Source organism: Pteropus vampyrus, unplaced genomic scaffold, assembly GCF_000151845.1.
Source record: "Pteropus vampyrus isolate Shadow unplaced genomic scaffold, Pvam_2.0 Scaffold255, whole genome shotgun sequence".
Taxonomy (NCBI): domain Eukaryota; kingdom Metazoa; phylum Chordata; class Mammalia; order Chiroptera; family Pteropodidae; genus Pteropus; species Pteropus vampyrus.
This window is the reverse complement of record NW_011889036.1, coordinates 616,285-631,916: the sequence shown is the minus strand read 5'-3', so window position 1 is coordinate 631,916 and position 15,632 is coordinate 616,285. Positions and strand designations below refer to the sequence as shown.

Sequence of the window (15,632 nt, the reverse complement as noted above, 5' to 3'; positions counted from 1 at the left end):
TTTTTGAATGTATTATTGAATTTGGTTTGTTAATATATTGTTGAGGAGCTTTTGCATCTGTGTTCATCAGGGATATTAGCCTGTGATTTTCTTTGCTTTTCGCATCCTTACCTGGTTTCGGTGTCAGGTAACTCTGGCCTCATAACATGGGTTTGGAAGAGTTCCCTTCTCATCTGTTTTTGGAAGTTTGAGAACAACTGGTATTAATTCTTCTTTGATTATTTGATCAAATTCACCAATGAAGCCGTCTGGGCCTGGCTTTTGTTTTTGTGGAGGTTTTGAATTCTGATTCAATCTCCATACTAGTAATTTGTCTGTTTAGATTTTCTAATTATTTATGATTCAGCGTTGGTAGAGTCTATGTTTCAGGGAATTCATTCATTTCTACTAGGTTGTCCAAATTGTTTACGTATAATTGTTCATAGTTGTTCTTATGATCCTTTGTATTTCTGTGATATCAGTTTTTATATCTAACTTCTGATTTTATTTATTTTGTCTTCTCTTTTTTTTTGGTGAGTCTAGCTAAAAGTTTATCAATTTTGTTTATCTTTTCAAAGAACCAGTTCTTAGAATTATTGATCTCTTCTATTGTCTTTTAGTCTCTATTTCATTTATTTCTGCTCTGAGTTTTGCTGTTTTTTTTCCTTTTACCAACTTTAGGTTTTGTTCTTTTGTTTTTGTAGAGTTATGTATAAGTCCACATAACAAACATCTGAGTACCATTAGGTATAAGTAAATATTTCTTACATGCTTTATCCAAGGAAGAAAAAGACTATCGTAAGATGTTTTAAATCGGAAACTCTAAATATTTTATTTGATTTCTCTGAGCCCAGATGATCACAATTTTAATGTAATGTGCTTTAGAATCAGTAGTATAAAGTTTAATTCATTGATTGTAAGATTCTTAAATTTAAAAGACAGTTAAATTAGCAACCAACTCTTTTATATGCATATTTAAACAAGATGGCTAAAAATGAGCAAACTAAATTCTAGAGATACGTATAAATGCTAATAATATCCACTCCTGTGGATATTAGAGTTCCAATGTTCCACCAGTGGGACTAACCAGTCTGTGTAACTATACTTACTGCTTTAATGGCAACATAATATTATTCTCCACAGCAGAAGAAAAAAATTAAATTCAGGTTACCATGTGATCCAGCAAATCTGCTTCTGGATATATACCCCAAAGACTTGAATCTAGGGACCGAAAGCGATATTTCTACATTAGTGTTCATAGGAGCATTATTCATGAGAGCCAAAAGGTGGAAGCAACCCATGTGGTTGAATAAGTGAATGAATGAATGAACGAATCAACAAAATTTAGTGTATACATGCAATGGACTATTATTCAGATTTAGAAAGAAACTGACATGCTGCAACATGGGTGAAACTCGAGGACATTATGCTAAGTGAAATAAGCCATTCATGAAAGGACAACCACTGTATGAATCTACTTGTACAAGGACCTAAAATAGTGAAATTCATATAAGGAGAGAATAGAATGGTAGTTACTAGGGCCTGGGGGCAGAGGAGAATGGGAAGAGGTTGTTTTACGTGTATAGATAGATATTCAGCTTTCAAAGTTTCAAAACTGTTTCAAAACAGTTCTGAGAATGGTTTCCCAATGTCATTGTACTTCTCACAGAACTGTACACTTCGGATGTAAATGTTATAATATCTGTGTATTACCACAATTAAAAGTAAAAATGTTAAGGCAACATTGTGAAAATACAACCCAGAGAATGAAAGAAAAATTTGCAAATCATATATCTGATAAGGAATTTATGTCAAAAAAAAATCTAAAGAACTCTTACAACTCAATAATAAAAAAGTCAAATAACCCAATTTTAAAATGTCAAAGGATGTAAAAAGACATTTTTTTCAATGTCAAAGGATGTGTGAATAGGCAGGAAGAACATATGAAAAGACACTAGAAATCACTAGTCATCAAGAAAATCCATGTCAAAACCCCAGTGAGATACCAGGTCACAACCACCAGGATGGCTAGGATCAAAAAGTGAGATAATAACTGGTGTCGTGGAGGATACAGAGAAATCGGGACCCCCCATACACTGCTGGCGAGAATATAAAATGGTGCCGCAGTCACTTAAGAAAACAGTCTGGCAGTTCGTCAGACATTAAACCTAGAATTATCAGAGGACCCAGCAATTCTTTCCTGGGTATATACTCAAAGAAAGGAAATTGTAAGTCAAAACAAAAACTTGTACATGAAGGTTTATTGTGGTGTTATTAAGAATCATCACAAGCTGGAAACAAACCAAACAGTTCATCAACAGATGAATAAATACAATGTACTTTATCAGTACAATGCACTCTTATTTGGCTGTGAAATCAAATGAAGTACCCATACATGCTACTACATGGATGTTCCTTGAAAAGTTGTGCTAAGTGCCTGAAGTCAATTCCAAAGACAACATGCACATGTATATCCAGAATAGGGAAATCTAGAGAGAAAGATTAGAGGTTGCCTAGAATTGTGGATGGAGGAGAAAACTGGAAAATTGAGAAGTGACAATTAAAGGTACAGCTGTCTTTTGAGACAACAAAAATGTTCAAAAATTGTGATGATTGCACGTATATATGAATATACTGAAAACCAATGAATCGTACCTATTAAAGGGGTTCATCGTATGGTATGTGTATTGTATCTCAATAAAGCTATTCAAATAAATAATTAGATGTTTCGAACCAGTGTTTTAAGTATATTGAGTTTTCAGGTACATCTCACACTTCCAAATCGTTTGTTTTTTGTTGTATTGGTGAAAATAGAAGTTCAGTTGCCTTAGGGGTATCATAGCCATTTACATTTCAAAATATCTAAGGGCACAGTCAAAAACTGTCTAAAATAATTAACTTTTAGTGTAAAATGTGCACCTACCAGTTTTATCGAACACATCGCACAGCTCACGGTTGGTGAGGGAAGAGTCCCTGTTCGGATTGGCGCTGTGCGGTTCCAATTTCCCTGCAGAACCACGTTCTCGGGAGGTGACGGGTGTTTTAGCTAAAGGAAGGTGGGGAAGGGGTGGGTGGAAGCCTCAACGCTGTCAGCAAAGATCAAAATAGAGCCAAACTCTTTATTATACATGGTGAGGTCGTTTTGCAATGGGCTTGTAAACAAGGGTCACAGTTCCATGAGTGTCTTCGCAGTCTAGGCCAGCCCCTGCCCTGGGGAGGACCTCAGATCCCCTTGGGCCCAGTCTGGCCTGGCCTGGGCGCCCCTATGTTCAGGACAAGGGTGTCGCTCCATCTGAAAACTGACTGTGGAATCTCCTTCGCACACCTGTGTCCCGCGTTCAGCAAGAGGGGCAGGAAGACACCACTGTCCCTCTAGGACTGGGAAGTTTTGTTAAAGCAAACCTCCGTCCGTGTTGGGGACTGGTCCCAGCCACCTGCTGGTGGTTCCGTTAAGCCGTCCGACCCTTTCCCGGATTGTCACTCAAGAATGAGGGAGGCGGGTCTTTGCGAACTGTCCAGTCGGGGGCGCAGCAGGGCAGGTGGGTGGGGCCACGCTCCACAAATAGCGAGGACGCCGCTGGCTGCGAGGCAGTCTCCGTCTCACGGTTTAAGGCTCAGGTGTCTCTTTCAGCGTCCGTCCTGCTGTGATCTGCGCCGGCCGCGGCTACCTTAGGAATGATGCTAGAGGGTCCCCAAACCCGGGAAATGGTGAGTGTGCGGGCCGGGGTGGGGAGAAGGCACCAGGGCCTGACTGGAAGCGGCCGAGGTGGGAACAAACCTCCCCGAGGTCAAGTCCAGAGTCTCCAGACCTGAGTCCACCCGGGGTCCCAGTTGAACTTCAATCCCCTCCAGCACGCAGCGTGGGGCTGGGCCAGCAGCCGGGACCCTGGTTGTCCTGTCTCCTCACTGCGCGGGGCGACGTCCGCCCCGGCCTGGGAGCCTCTCTGAGCAGCTCTGCCCCCGCAGCCCCGCATATCCAGATGGTGCGGTGACCACCAGGATGGTCATCGGGGACAGTCGTGACTTGGTCTCTGGGGTTTGTGTGTGGGAGGTTCTGTGGGATTACCAGTCCCCCTTTCTCAGTGGGAACCCATTTTCTGCTGAGTCTTCCAAACGTTTGAGAAGCCTGGCCTCAATTTTACAACCCAGTCCTTTCTCCAGCCCTCCACTTCCTGGAATTTGTAATACATCCCTAAATTTTCAGATTTCTGCCTGCATCTGAAATGCCACCTTCCCCGTCTCCAATTCACAGCATCACCGGCTTTTGTCTTGTCGTATTTCAAACAGATGTGGTATTTAATTGCTTATCATTTTCAATAGATGGCTCATTTTAAAGATTTATTTTTTGCAGGTGGTTATTTTACGGTAGAAGAAAGGCAAGAATAACCACCTGGAATACTTGTATGAAATCTCTGTTCCTCTCCCCCAGGACCTTCCCTGGGCACAAACATCCTATGAAAGGCCCTTTGGGTGGAGGTTCTTTGAAACTTTCCTGGGCATTCTGTACTGTCACACTGCCCTTCTGTTTGTAAAATTTCCCTGGGCCAAGAGATGAAAGAAAGAGGTTGACAACTCCAGCACTGCATTAAGAGTTTATTAAGGGATCCACACGGAGGCCCGTCTTGGGTGTAGGCAAGACCTTGTGGATATTCTGCCATGCTCTATAAGTGTTAAATACTTACATAAAACAGGCAAGAAGGATTAGAGTAATGCTTGCCCCACCCGGATTAGGGAAAAACACTTTAAATACTTGCCCCGGAGCAGGGCAATGGCCTGGTCCAGGAACCAGCTCCCTGTGGGGCATAGGAGAGGGGTCTGTCAAATTGTCTGAGGGGATTGAGGGGAGGAATCCCGATTCTGGCCAGATCTAGCTTGTTTCCAACTCACACTCCCTGTGTTTGTCATTCGAAAAGATTTAGTCACTCTTCTTAAGTCTCCATTTTTCAACAAATGTAAAATGTGTTTAATCAGCAAATCTTGAAAGGTCTCTCAGGCTTCCGTTCTTACAGTGAGGAAATTCTCAGCTGGATTGGGTTTAAAGTTCTGAGGAAAATCAAGTTCCTAATTCCTGGCACCCTAACCCAGGATACAGACTCCCTACATTCAGACTTTCTTATTGTAAACATGTCACACTCTGAGCACACCTACACTGAGGATGCAAAACTCCAACATGTGTAGAAACAAGCCCAGAGGAACTACAACTAAAACCTGAGGCGGGGGGAGGGGGGGTGTCGTCCATCTCCCCCATGAGCACGGGCACCCCTGGCTTTCCAGGGCTGCAGCTTCTCTCAGCGTGGAGGGCTAACACCAGAGGACTCCCCAGGACCCTTAAGTGCCTTTGCTGCTGCTGCCCCTGCCTATGCTGTATTAAAGATCCTGACCTTCGGTGTCAAGGGGACAACACCTATGGTATCCCTGTGGTACAGCCAAGGGATTGGTTCAAGCCAACTTAAGTCTGAGTCCTTAAACTCTGTAAAGCAATGGTCTCCAACCTTTTTGGCACCAGGGACTGGTGCTCCTATGAGAATCTAATGCCTAATGATCTGAGGTGCTACTGAGGCGGTGATGCTAATGCTTGGGAGCAGCTGCAAATAGATGAAGCTTTGCTCGCCTTCCACTCACCTGCTGTGCAGCCCAGTTCCTAACAAGCCATGGACCAGAACCGGTCTGCAGCCCAGGGGTTGGGGACCCCTGCTATAAAGCAACCGGTTGTCATAGAGGCTCCTAACCCCAATGGCACTGATTTGAAGTCCTCTCTAGGGAAAAAATATATACCGAAGTAGAGAAGACACCCTTTTCATTAATGTATATTCAGTGACCGCCCCCCCCCAAAAAAAATAGGAAAGGAAAGGAGGGAGAGAACAAAAGCAAAAATACTAGAACAAAGGACCACAATTTGATCCAATTGAAAATCCAGAATATACTCAAAGAATTACACAGCAGAAAAGATCAAGGGGCATTATTTGGTTTGGGGGCCTCTATAATGTTTCTGAATTAATTTTGCCATGTGCTGTAACGCACAAAACTTATAGGAGTATTCAGTACTAAGTCTCAAGTTACAATTATATTGAGATCACACTGATCTCAATATAAGGTTCCCCTAATAATGTTAGGTGAGTTACTAAATATAAAATAGGGGGCAAATGGGCATGTCTCACCCTAACCATCAGACAACTATTCTCTTACCGAAATTACCCTTGATCATAGCACACATTGTCCTAAAACACCCCAGAGTGAACAGGAAAGCTCTGAACCAATGACTTATAAACTAAAACAAGTCTTTGTCGTGTCCAAGTTGGCTTGACGAAAAGGAACCCCACAGACCTTACCCCCAGTTTAATTACATCAAATGGCTCAATTTAAATGAAACATGGCCGTGAAAGATTGAAAACCATTATACAAAAGTTATTTAGTTAGGACGTAGTTAGCCCCAGTGTATTTTCTTTAACAGCTGAATTTGGCCTGTCCTTAAACCTAGAAAAAAATGAATGACACCTCACAGTGGATTACCACAACCTGGAGGCTATGGTCGCACCAAATATGCTCCTATACACAGCACCCTTTATTTCTGACTGTATTAATTTCAGTCTTTTCTCTTTTTTCTTAATCTAGCTAAAGGTTTGTCAATTTGGTTTATATTTTCAAACAACCAACTCTTAGTTTCTTCGAGCAGTTAGTTTTGTACTTTCATATATTTTCACGTTACCAATTAGCATCCTTTCACTTCAGCTTGAAGAAATCCCCGCAGCATCTGTGAGGCAGGCGTGGTGGCGACGGCCTCCCTCTGCTTTGGTTTGTCTGCAGAAGTTTCTCTTTTACTCATTTCTGAGGGACAGCTTTGCTGTGTAGAGCTCTTGGTTGGCAGTTTCCTTCTTTCAGCACGTGGTGTCTGTCATGCCACTCTCACGTCCTCCTGGTTTCTGCGGAGAAATTCGCAGGAGTGGGGGTCCCCTTTTATGTGATGTGTCATTTTTTTCTTGCTACTTTCAAAATTCTCTTTTCGTCTTTGATTTCTGATCATTTGTGTATACTGCTTCTTGGCGAAGCCTTCTTTGGGTTTGGCTTGTTTAGGGATCTTTGAGTTTCATGTACCTGGATGTCCTGTTTGCATCTCTCCCAAGATTTGGGGACATTCCAGCCATTATCTCTTTAAATAATCTTTCCACTCATCTCTCTTCTCTGGGGTTTCCATAATGTGTATATTATGTCTTTTGCTGGTGTCCCCTAAATCACATCGGCTTTCTTCATTCCTTTTTATTCTTTTTAAAAATCTCTATCTGGATCATTTCAAATGACCAGTTTTCCAATTTCTCAGATTCTTTCATCTGATCTATCAGTCAGCTCTTGAAGTTCTGTTACATTTTTTATTTCGTTTGCCATATTCTTCAGGGCCAGAATTATGTTTGGTTCTTTATGATTTCTATCTGTCAAACTTCTCCTTTTATTCAGGTATAGTTTTCTTGATTTCGTTGAATTGACTATCGGCATTCTTATGAAAGTCTCTGGGCTTCCTTAGAACAATTATTTTTAATTATTTGTCATGCCATTTGTAGATCTCCATTTCTGTGGCACAGGGTACTGGAAAACCATTGTGTTCCTTTACTGGTGTCGTTTTCCTTTGTATTTTACTTTATTTTTTTCTTCCTTGAAACCTTGCATTGCCATTCACATTTGAAGAGCAGTCACCTCCTGTGGTCTTTACTGACTGGTTTTGGGAGGGAAGCAGTTTCACCAGTCAGCCCCATGGGGGTTCTGACGCTCTCACAGACCTTTTCTATGAATGCGCCCACTTCACACCCCTTGTTCCTTCTTTAGAGGGAATTCTTAAGACTGCATGCCTTCTCTGGGTCCCTCGAAGCCAGGCCAGGTGCCAAGGTCTTCTTGTGTGTTCTCCCGGGGTGGCCTCCTGAAATGCTCAGGTTTGCGTGGCTTCTCCCAGCCCCACTGAATGCATGTGCTTAGGAGACACTGGAGAGGTTTGCACTCATGTCCGGAGGAGGCCTGTGGAGCTGGCATGGGTGGGAGGGCCGGCAAGTGAGGTGTGCAGAGCGTTGGCGTGCCCATGGGCCACTGGGAGTGTCCGCAGGCACCACGTCCCAAGTGGCTGAAATGCAGGCTTCCTGGTGGAGTCCCCCAGGAGTTGGTTGGGTCTACAGCCATTTGTTGAGTTTTGAACCCTGGTTGCTGTGTGTCCTCGTAACTCTTCTCTGCTTCCAGCCTTCCCGCCACTCCGCTGTGTTGATCCCTTCGGCATTCTTAGTGAGGTGAGAGATTGTGAGCCTCTGGGGCAGTGTCCCACACCACTGGCGCCAAGTGCTCAGCCACTACACTCTCACTTTCCCCTGTGGGGGGAATCCTGGGCTGAGGGGGGTGTCTTGGTGATAAGCTGTGCCACCTTTGGGGAGGGGCAATGCAGGTAAAGTGGAACTCTTCTTCTTACCCTGACCGTAGTGTCTGTTCTCAGACATTTTGCTCCAGTGGTGTGCAGGCCTTTCCCACTGAACTTCCATAACTCCACAAAGGTTCTCTCATCCTTTGCTGGTTGTCAAAATCAGTGCCCTGTGTGGAGATGATGGTAGAAAACTCCTATTCCACCGTCTTGCTTATGTCACTCTTTTATTGACTCATGTGTTGTTTAGAACTGTGTTCTTTAATCTCTAAGTATTTGGTGGGGCAGGGGCGGGGTCCAACTATCTTGTTACTGATTTGTAGATTAATACCACCATGGTCTGCCAGAATATCTTGCATGATTTCTTTCTTTAAATTTGTGCGAGTGTGTTTTATGGCCCAGAATGTGATCTGTCTTGGTGAATGCTCCACATGAATCTGAGGAGAATGTGTAGGCTGCTGTTTTGGGATGAAGCGTTGCATGGATTTCAGTTAAATCGATTTATTTGATGGCACTGTTTAATTTAACTATTCCTGGTTTTCTGCCTGCTGCGGATGGTGTGGGTGTGATGTCGCCAACTCTTAATAGTGGATTCATCTGTTTCTCTCTGCAATACTGTTCTTTTCTCCTCATGAATTTTGTCTCTCTTGTTACGTACATGCACCCTAAGGACTGCTGTGTCCTATGGAGAACTGACCCCTTTATCGTTGCATAATGCCCTTGTTTTTCTCTGAATTTTCCTTCCCCTGAAGTCAGCTTTGTATGAAATTAATACAGCTGTGCCAGCTTTCTTTCGTTTTGTATTGGAGTGGTATATCTTTTTCCAGCCTTTACTTTCAATCTGTGTCTTTATATCTAAAGTGTGATTCTCGTAGACAACATTTAATTGTTATCTGCGGTGACAGTTTCTTTCATTTGCTGCATTTAGACCATTGATGATTCAAGTGATTATCGATATACAGTCATGCACCACATAGTGACAACAGACCACATATACGACAGTGGTATATCATACAGCCTAGGTGTGTAGTAAGCTACACCACCTAGTTCGTGTGAGTACACAATTGTGTTCACATGACAAAATTTCCTAATATCTCATTTCTCACAATGTTTAGCAGCACATGACTATAGCTGGATTCATATCTACCATATTTTGCTAGTTCCTATTTGTTACCTTTATTCTTTTCTTTTTTGGCTTCCATCTTTCTTCTGCCTTCTCTACCTTTGATTGAGCATTTTACTGTATTCCATTTTTTTTCCTTAGCATATCATTATACACTTTTTAGTAGCTGGGCTTGAGTTTGCAGTGTATACATACAACTAACCCAAGTTCTCTCTGAGGTAATATTATACCACCTCACTGGATGTGCAAGTTCCTCATAACAGTATTTCCTGTTGTTCTCTCCCTGTCTCTTGTAACGTTGTTGTCATTCATTTATCTGTAAGCTATAATTACTAAATATGTTGTAGCGATTATGACTTTGAATGAAGTGTTCTCTATCAGATTAAATAAAAAAAACAAAAACAAGTCATTTTATTTTACCAACATTTATTCATTCTCTAACACTCTACCTTTCTTGATCATTACCTTCTTGACAAATTTAACACTTTTGCAAAGCAGGTGTACCGGTGACAAATTCCCTCAATTTTTATTTGTCTTGGAAAGACTATTTCTCTCTTACTTTCAAAGGATAATTTTGCTTGACACAGAATTCTCATTGGATGGTTTTTGTTTCAGAGAACTTTATTTCACAGAACTCTCTTCCTATTTGCGTAGTTCCTGAAAAGAAGTCTGATTTAATTTTTATCCTTTTTTCTCCATAACTAAAGTATTCTCCCCCTAGCCTCTTTCCAGAAGTTCCTTTTGTCTTCGTGGGGTTTTTTTTCCAGCTTGCATATGATATTTCTAGGTGTGCGTTTTTTGGCTTTTACCTTCTTTCGTGATCTCTGAACTTCCTGGATCTGTGGTTTGGTGTCTGTCATTAATTTTGAGAAAATCACAGTGATCATTGCTTCACTTATTATTGTTTTTTAATCTCCTCCTTTTTGTATTTCCATTATGTGTGTGCTATATCTTTTGTAACTGTGCCAAAGTTCTTGGGTTTCTGTTCTGCCTTTATGTTATTCTTTCACCTCTTTGCATGTTAGTTTGGAAAGTTCTATTGACATCTTCACAAGCTCACTGATCTTTCCTTGCACATTTCCCCTGTAATGATGAGCGCCCCTCGCAAAGGAATTCATTTCTGTCCCGTCATTTTGTTATTTATTGCTTACTTCCCTTTTAGTTCTTAGAGTTTCCATCTCTGCATACATTATCTCTCTGTTCTTGCATGTTATGCACTAATCCATTAGAGCCCTTCGCAAATGGTCGTTTTAAATTTCTGGTCTGATAATTCCAACATATCTGCTATATCCGAATCAGGTTCTTTTGCCTGACTTACTTCCTAAAAATGTGTTTTTAAAGTTTAATATTTTTTGTAGAATGCTAGACAGTGTACTATGAAAAAGAAAGTGAAGTAAATAGGCCTTTAGTGTGAGGTTTTATGTGTATTTGACTGGGGTAATATCCTCAGTTATCCTTGCCTTTTTCTACCATGTCATCTTTGGGGTACTATAGAGACTTAAGTTCTGAAACTACAGTTCGTTCAGTATATTCCACTGTTGTTAAACAGGAATGTTGTTGATGTAGTGGTGCATTATGGGTGGAAAGGAAGTCCTGTGATTTAATGTCAAGTATTTTAATAAGCCTGTGTTCTGGCCTTTGACTTTCTGTGGTATAAGAAAAATGTTAGATCCTTGTCCATGGTTCCTAGCAAAGACCTCCTAAAGCCCTTGGACTTTCTGAGTATAAGGTGATGGGAGCATCTTATGGTCTAATGCAGCAACTGTTTGCAGGCCCCTCAGTGGCTTCAGGATGGGGGTTGGTCACCAGGAGGACCAAGCTTTGATTAGAGGCTTAGAACTTTCAGCCCAGCTCCCAGCCTCTAGAGACTGATTTAACCACCATTGGTTAGTGATTCAGTCAGCCAGGCCTACATGAGGAAACTCCATCCAAACCCTTAAACCTTGGGATTCTGAGAAATCTGAGTCAGTGAACACATCAGTTTGCTGGGAGGCTATTGTGCCTGTAGCTGGTATGGAAGCTCCTACCTTCACCCACTGACTTTGCACAGTGCATGCTTTCCACATAGCTGTTCTTGAATTATATTTTACAATAAACTGATAAGTAAAATGCTTTTCTTAGTTCTGATAGTTGCGTTGGTGAACTAACAAACATGTGGGCATGCCCAGGGAACCTTTGAATTTGTAGTCAGCTATAGAGAAATGTGTGTGGCCTGGGCTCCCCATTTGCAGCTGGCATCTTATGAGTGGGCAGTCTTATGAGACTTAAATTGTAGAGTCTGCTGGTAACTTCAATTAGAGTTAGAATTGAATTTGAATTATAGGCCATCCAGTTGGTATCAGAGCAGTGGAGAAGTTGTTTTGGAAAACACAACACACATTTCCTGTCAGGAAGATAAAATAGCCTGTGAACCTCACGACTGTTTCTAAGTGTCCACCTCCAGCTTCAACTTAAGTCAGGCAGAAAGGCTACAGGGCACTTAAGTTGGCTGTTTCCCTCCCCATGTCAGTGGTTCAGTCAGTGATACCAGTTTGCCACTGGTAGAATCCCAATCAGTCAGGCTCTGGTGAAACAGAATCTTTGAGGACAGGCCTCATTAAGAAGAAGAGAATATTATGGGCATATTTCAAACTAGCTACTTTTCTCTCTCTTTCCAATTTTGAAGGCGGTTGTTTGCCCTATGACCTTAATTCTGTGACAGATCTAAGAAGAGTCATCGATTTTAAGTTTGTTTGCTTTTTTTCTGGTGAGGATGGGAAAGTCACCTTCTAAGCTCCTTAAATGCTAGATGAGAAACCAGAGGTCTTTGACTGTATTTTAATGACTGGCTGCTGATGTGTTGGTAAAACCCAGTATTTTTCCTGAGTAGAGAAAAACCCAGTTCTTCTGGACTACATGTCTTCTTTACTTTCACACAGAACACTTCACTTCTGATACTGGTCACCATGTGTGTGAGGGTTTCCCCCCACAACAACCAACTGGACATCTTACAACTTAATCATAACACTACCTGGAGATGATGTCAGATCCCACTGGTTAAGGGCTCATTCCCACAGGAGTGCTCCTACCTCATTTCCAATGCCAGTTGCAGGTAGTGGATCCCCAGTAAGTCTAGTACCCACCTAGTATCATATGTAGTTATTACAATATTATCAACTAGATTCCCTGTGCTGTACTTTATATCCCCTTGACTATTTTGTAACTGCCAATTTGTACTTCTTAATCCTCTCACCTTTTTCATTCAGTCTCCCAGCTCCCTCCCATCTGGTAACCATCAGTTTGTTCTCTGTATCTATGAGTCTGTTTCTGTTTTGTTTATTCATTTATTTTGTTTTTTAGATTCCACATATAAGTAAAATCATATGGTATTTATCTTTTTCTGACTTATTTCACTTAGATACTACTCTCTAAGCCCATCCAATTTTGTCACAAATTTCATCCTTTTTTGTGGCTGACTGATATTCCATTGTATGTATACCACATCTTCCAGCCATCTGATGGACACTTTGGTTGCTTCCATATGTTGGCTGTTGTAAATACTGCTGCAATGAACATAGGGATCTGTATATCTTTTCGAATTGGTGTTTGGATTTGTTCAAATAAATACCCAGAAGTGGGACTTCCAGTCATATGGTAGTTCTATTTTTAATTTTTTGAGGAACTGTCATACTGTTTTCCGTACTGGCTGCACCAATTTGCAATCCCACCAACAGTGCACGAGGATTCTCTTTCCTTTACACCCTCACCAAAACTTGATGCTTGTTGATTTATCGATAGCCATTCTGACAGGTGTGAGGTGATATCTCATTGTGATTTTAAGTTGCATTTCCCTGATGATTAGTGATGTTAAGCATCTTTTTATGTCTATTGGCCATCTGCATGTCCTTTGTGGAGAAACGTTTATTCAGGTCCTCTGCCCATTTTTTACCTGGATTGTTTGGAGTTTCTTTGGTGTTAAGTTGTATGAGTTCCTTATATAGTTTGGATATTAATCCCTTATTAGAAGTGTCATTGGTGAATATCTTCTCCCATTCAGTAGGTTGTCTTCTCATTTTGTTGATGTTTTCCTTCACTGTGCAAAACTTTTTTAGTTCGATACAGTCCCATTTGTTATTTTGTCTCTTGTTTCCAAAATTTTGGAGGAATATCCAAAATTATATATATATGACTAAGAGCAATGTCAGAGTTTACTGCCTATGTTTTCCTCTAAGAGTTTACAGTTTTTGATTTTTTTAAGTCTTTAATTCATTTTTAATTTATTCTTGTATATGGTGTAAGATGGTGGTCTAGTTTCATTTTCTTGCATTATCTGTTCAGTTTTCCCAGCACCATTTATTGAAGAGACTGTCCTTACCCCATTTTATATTCTTGACTCCTTTATCATAGATTAATTGACCATATAGATGTGGGTTCATTTCTGGGATCTCTATTCTGTTGATCTATGTATCTGTTTTTATGCCAGCACCATGCTGTTTCGATTACTACAGCCTTGTACAATTTGATACCAGGTAGCTTGATATCTCTAACCTTGTTTTTCTTTCTCAAGATTACTCTGGCTATTCAGGGTCTTTTCTGATTCGAAATAAATTTTAGGATTATTTGTCCTACTTCTGTGAAAAGTAGAATTGGTATTTTGATATGTATTGCAATGACTCTGTACATTGCTTTGGGTAGTATGGACGTGTTAATGATGTTAATTTTCCTATCCAGAGGAAGGATATATGCTTCCATTTATTCGATTCAGTCAATGTCTTGTACTGTTCCAAGTACAGGTCTTTTACCTCCTTTGGTTAAATTTATTCTTAGGTATTTTTTCTTATGCAATTTTAAATGGAATTGTTTTCTTAATTTCTTTTTCTGATAGTTCTTTATTGGTGTATAAAACTACAAGTAATTTCTGAATATTAATTTTGTGTCCTACTACTTCACTAAATTTATTTGTGAGTTTTAATAGTTTTTTGGTAGAATCTTTAGAGTTCTCTCTATATATAGTATCATGTCATCTACAATTACTTCTTACCAGTTTGGGTACCTTTTATTTATTTATTTATTTTTTGTCTGATTGCTGTGGCTAGAACTTCCAACACTATGTTGAATAAAAGTGGTAAAAGTGGTCTACGGCCATGCCACCCTGAACAAACCTGATCCTGTCTGATCTTGGAAGCTAAGTAGGGTCGGGCCTGGTTAGTACTTGGATGGGAGACCACCTAGGAAGACCAGGTGCTGTAGGTGTAAAAAATAAAAAATAAGGGATTGTAAGATGACAAGGTTCTTGCAATCTGTGAGGTCAACTAAGAGTTGCCTCGCCTAAAAAAAGAAAAAGTAAAAGTGTACATTCTTGTCTTATTCCTTATCTTAAGGAAAGCGCTTTTAGCTTTTCACCATTGAGTATGTTAGCTGTGGTTTTGTCATATATGGCCTTTATTATGTTGAGGCATGTTTTCCTTATTCCCACTTTACTGACAATTTTTATCATAAATGGATGCTGGGTTTTGGCAAATGTTTTTTTTTTTTTTTTTTTTTTTTGCATCTATTGATATGACCATGACTTTTATTCTTCATTGTATGTGGTGTATAACTTAAATCAATTTGTGGATATTGAATCAACCTTGCATGCAAGTAATAAATCCCACTTGGTCATGGTGTATTATCTTTCTAATTCGGTTTAATTCAGTTGTTGAATTCAGTTTGCTAATATTTTGCTGAGAATTTTTGCATCTGTGTTCATCAGGGATATTGGCCTTGAATTTTATTTTATTTTGTAATGTCCTTCTCTGGTTTTGGTAATACTAAGTTTTTGGAATAGTTTGAGAAGGTTAGGTATTAGTTGTTCTTTGAATGTTTGGTAAAATTCACCTGCGAAGCCATCTGGTCCAGGGCTTTTGTTTGTTAGTTTTTTGATTACTGATAAAATTTTGTTAGTAGTTATCAAGTCTGTTCAAATTTTCTATGTTGTTGTTATTATTATTAAGTCTATGTTCCTAGTTTATCCATTTTTCCTGCTTGTCTTAATTCCTGCCTGTAATTGTTTGTATTACTTTCTTATAAACCTTTGTAGTTTTGTGGTGTTAGTTGTCACTGATTGTATTTATTTGGGTCTTCTTTTTTTCTTGATGAATCTGGCTAAAGGTTTATCAACTT

The 15,632-nt window shown here is 40.3% G+C and overlaps 1 protein-coding gene and 1 pseudogene across 3 annotated transcripts in view; both read left to right on the top strand.

Annotated features, from left to right (window-relative positions):
* Window positions 1-15,632, top strand: part of LOC105301930 (zinc finger protein 14-like) — a 40,812-nt gene that overhangs the window by 10,237 nt on the left and 14,943 nt on the right. The window lies entirely within an intron of this gene.
* On the top strand, window positions 14,605-14,723 carry LOC111729302 (annotated as a pseudogene).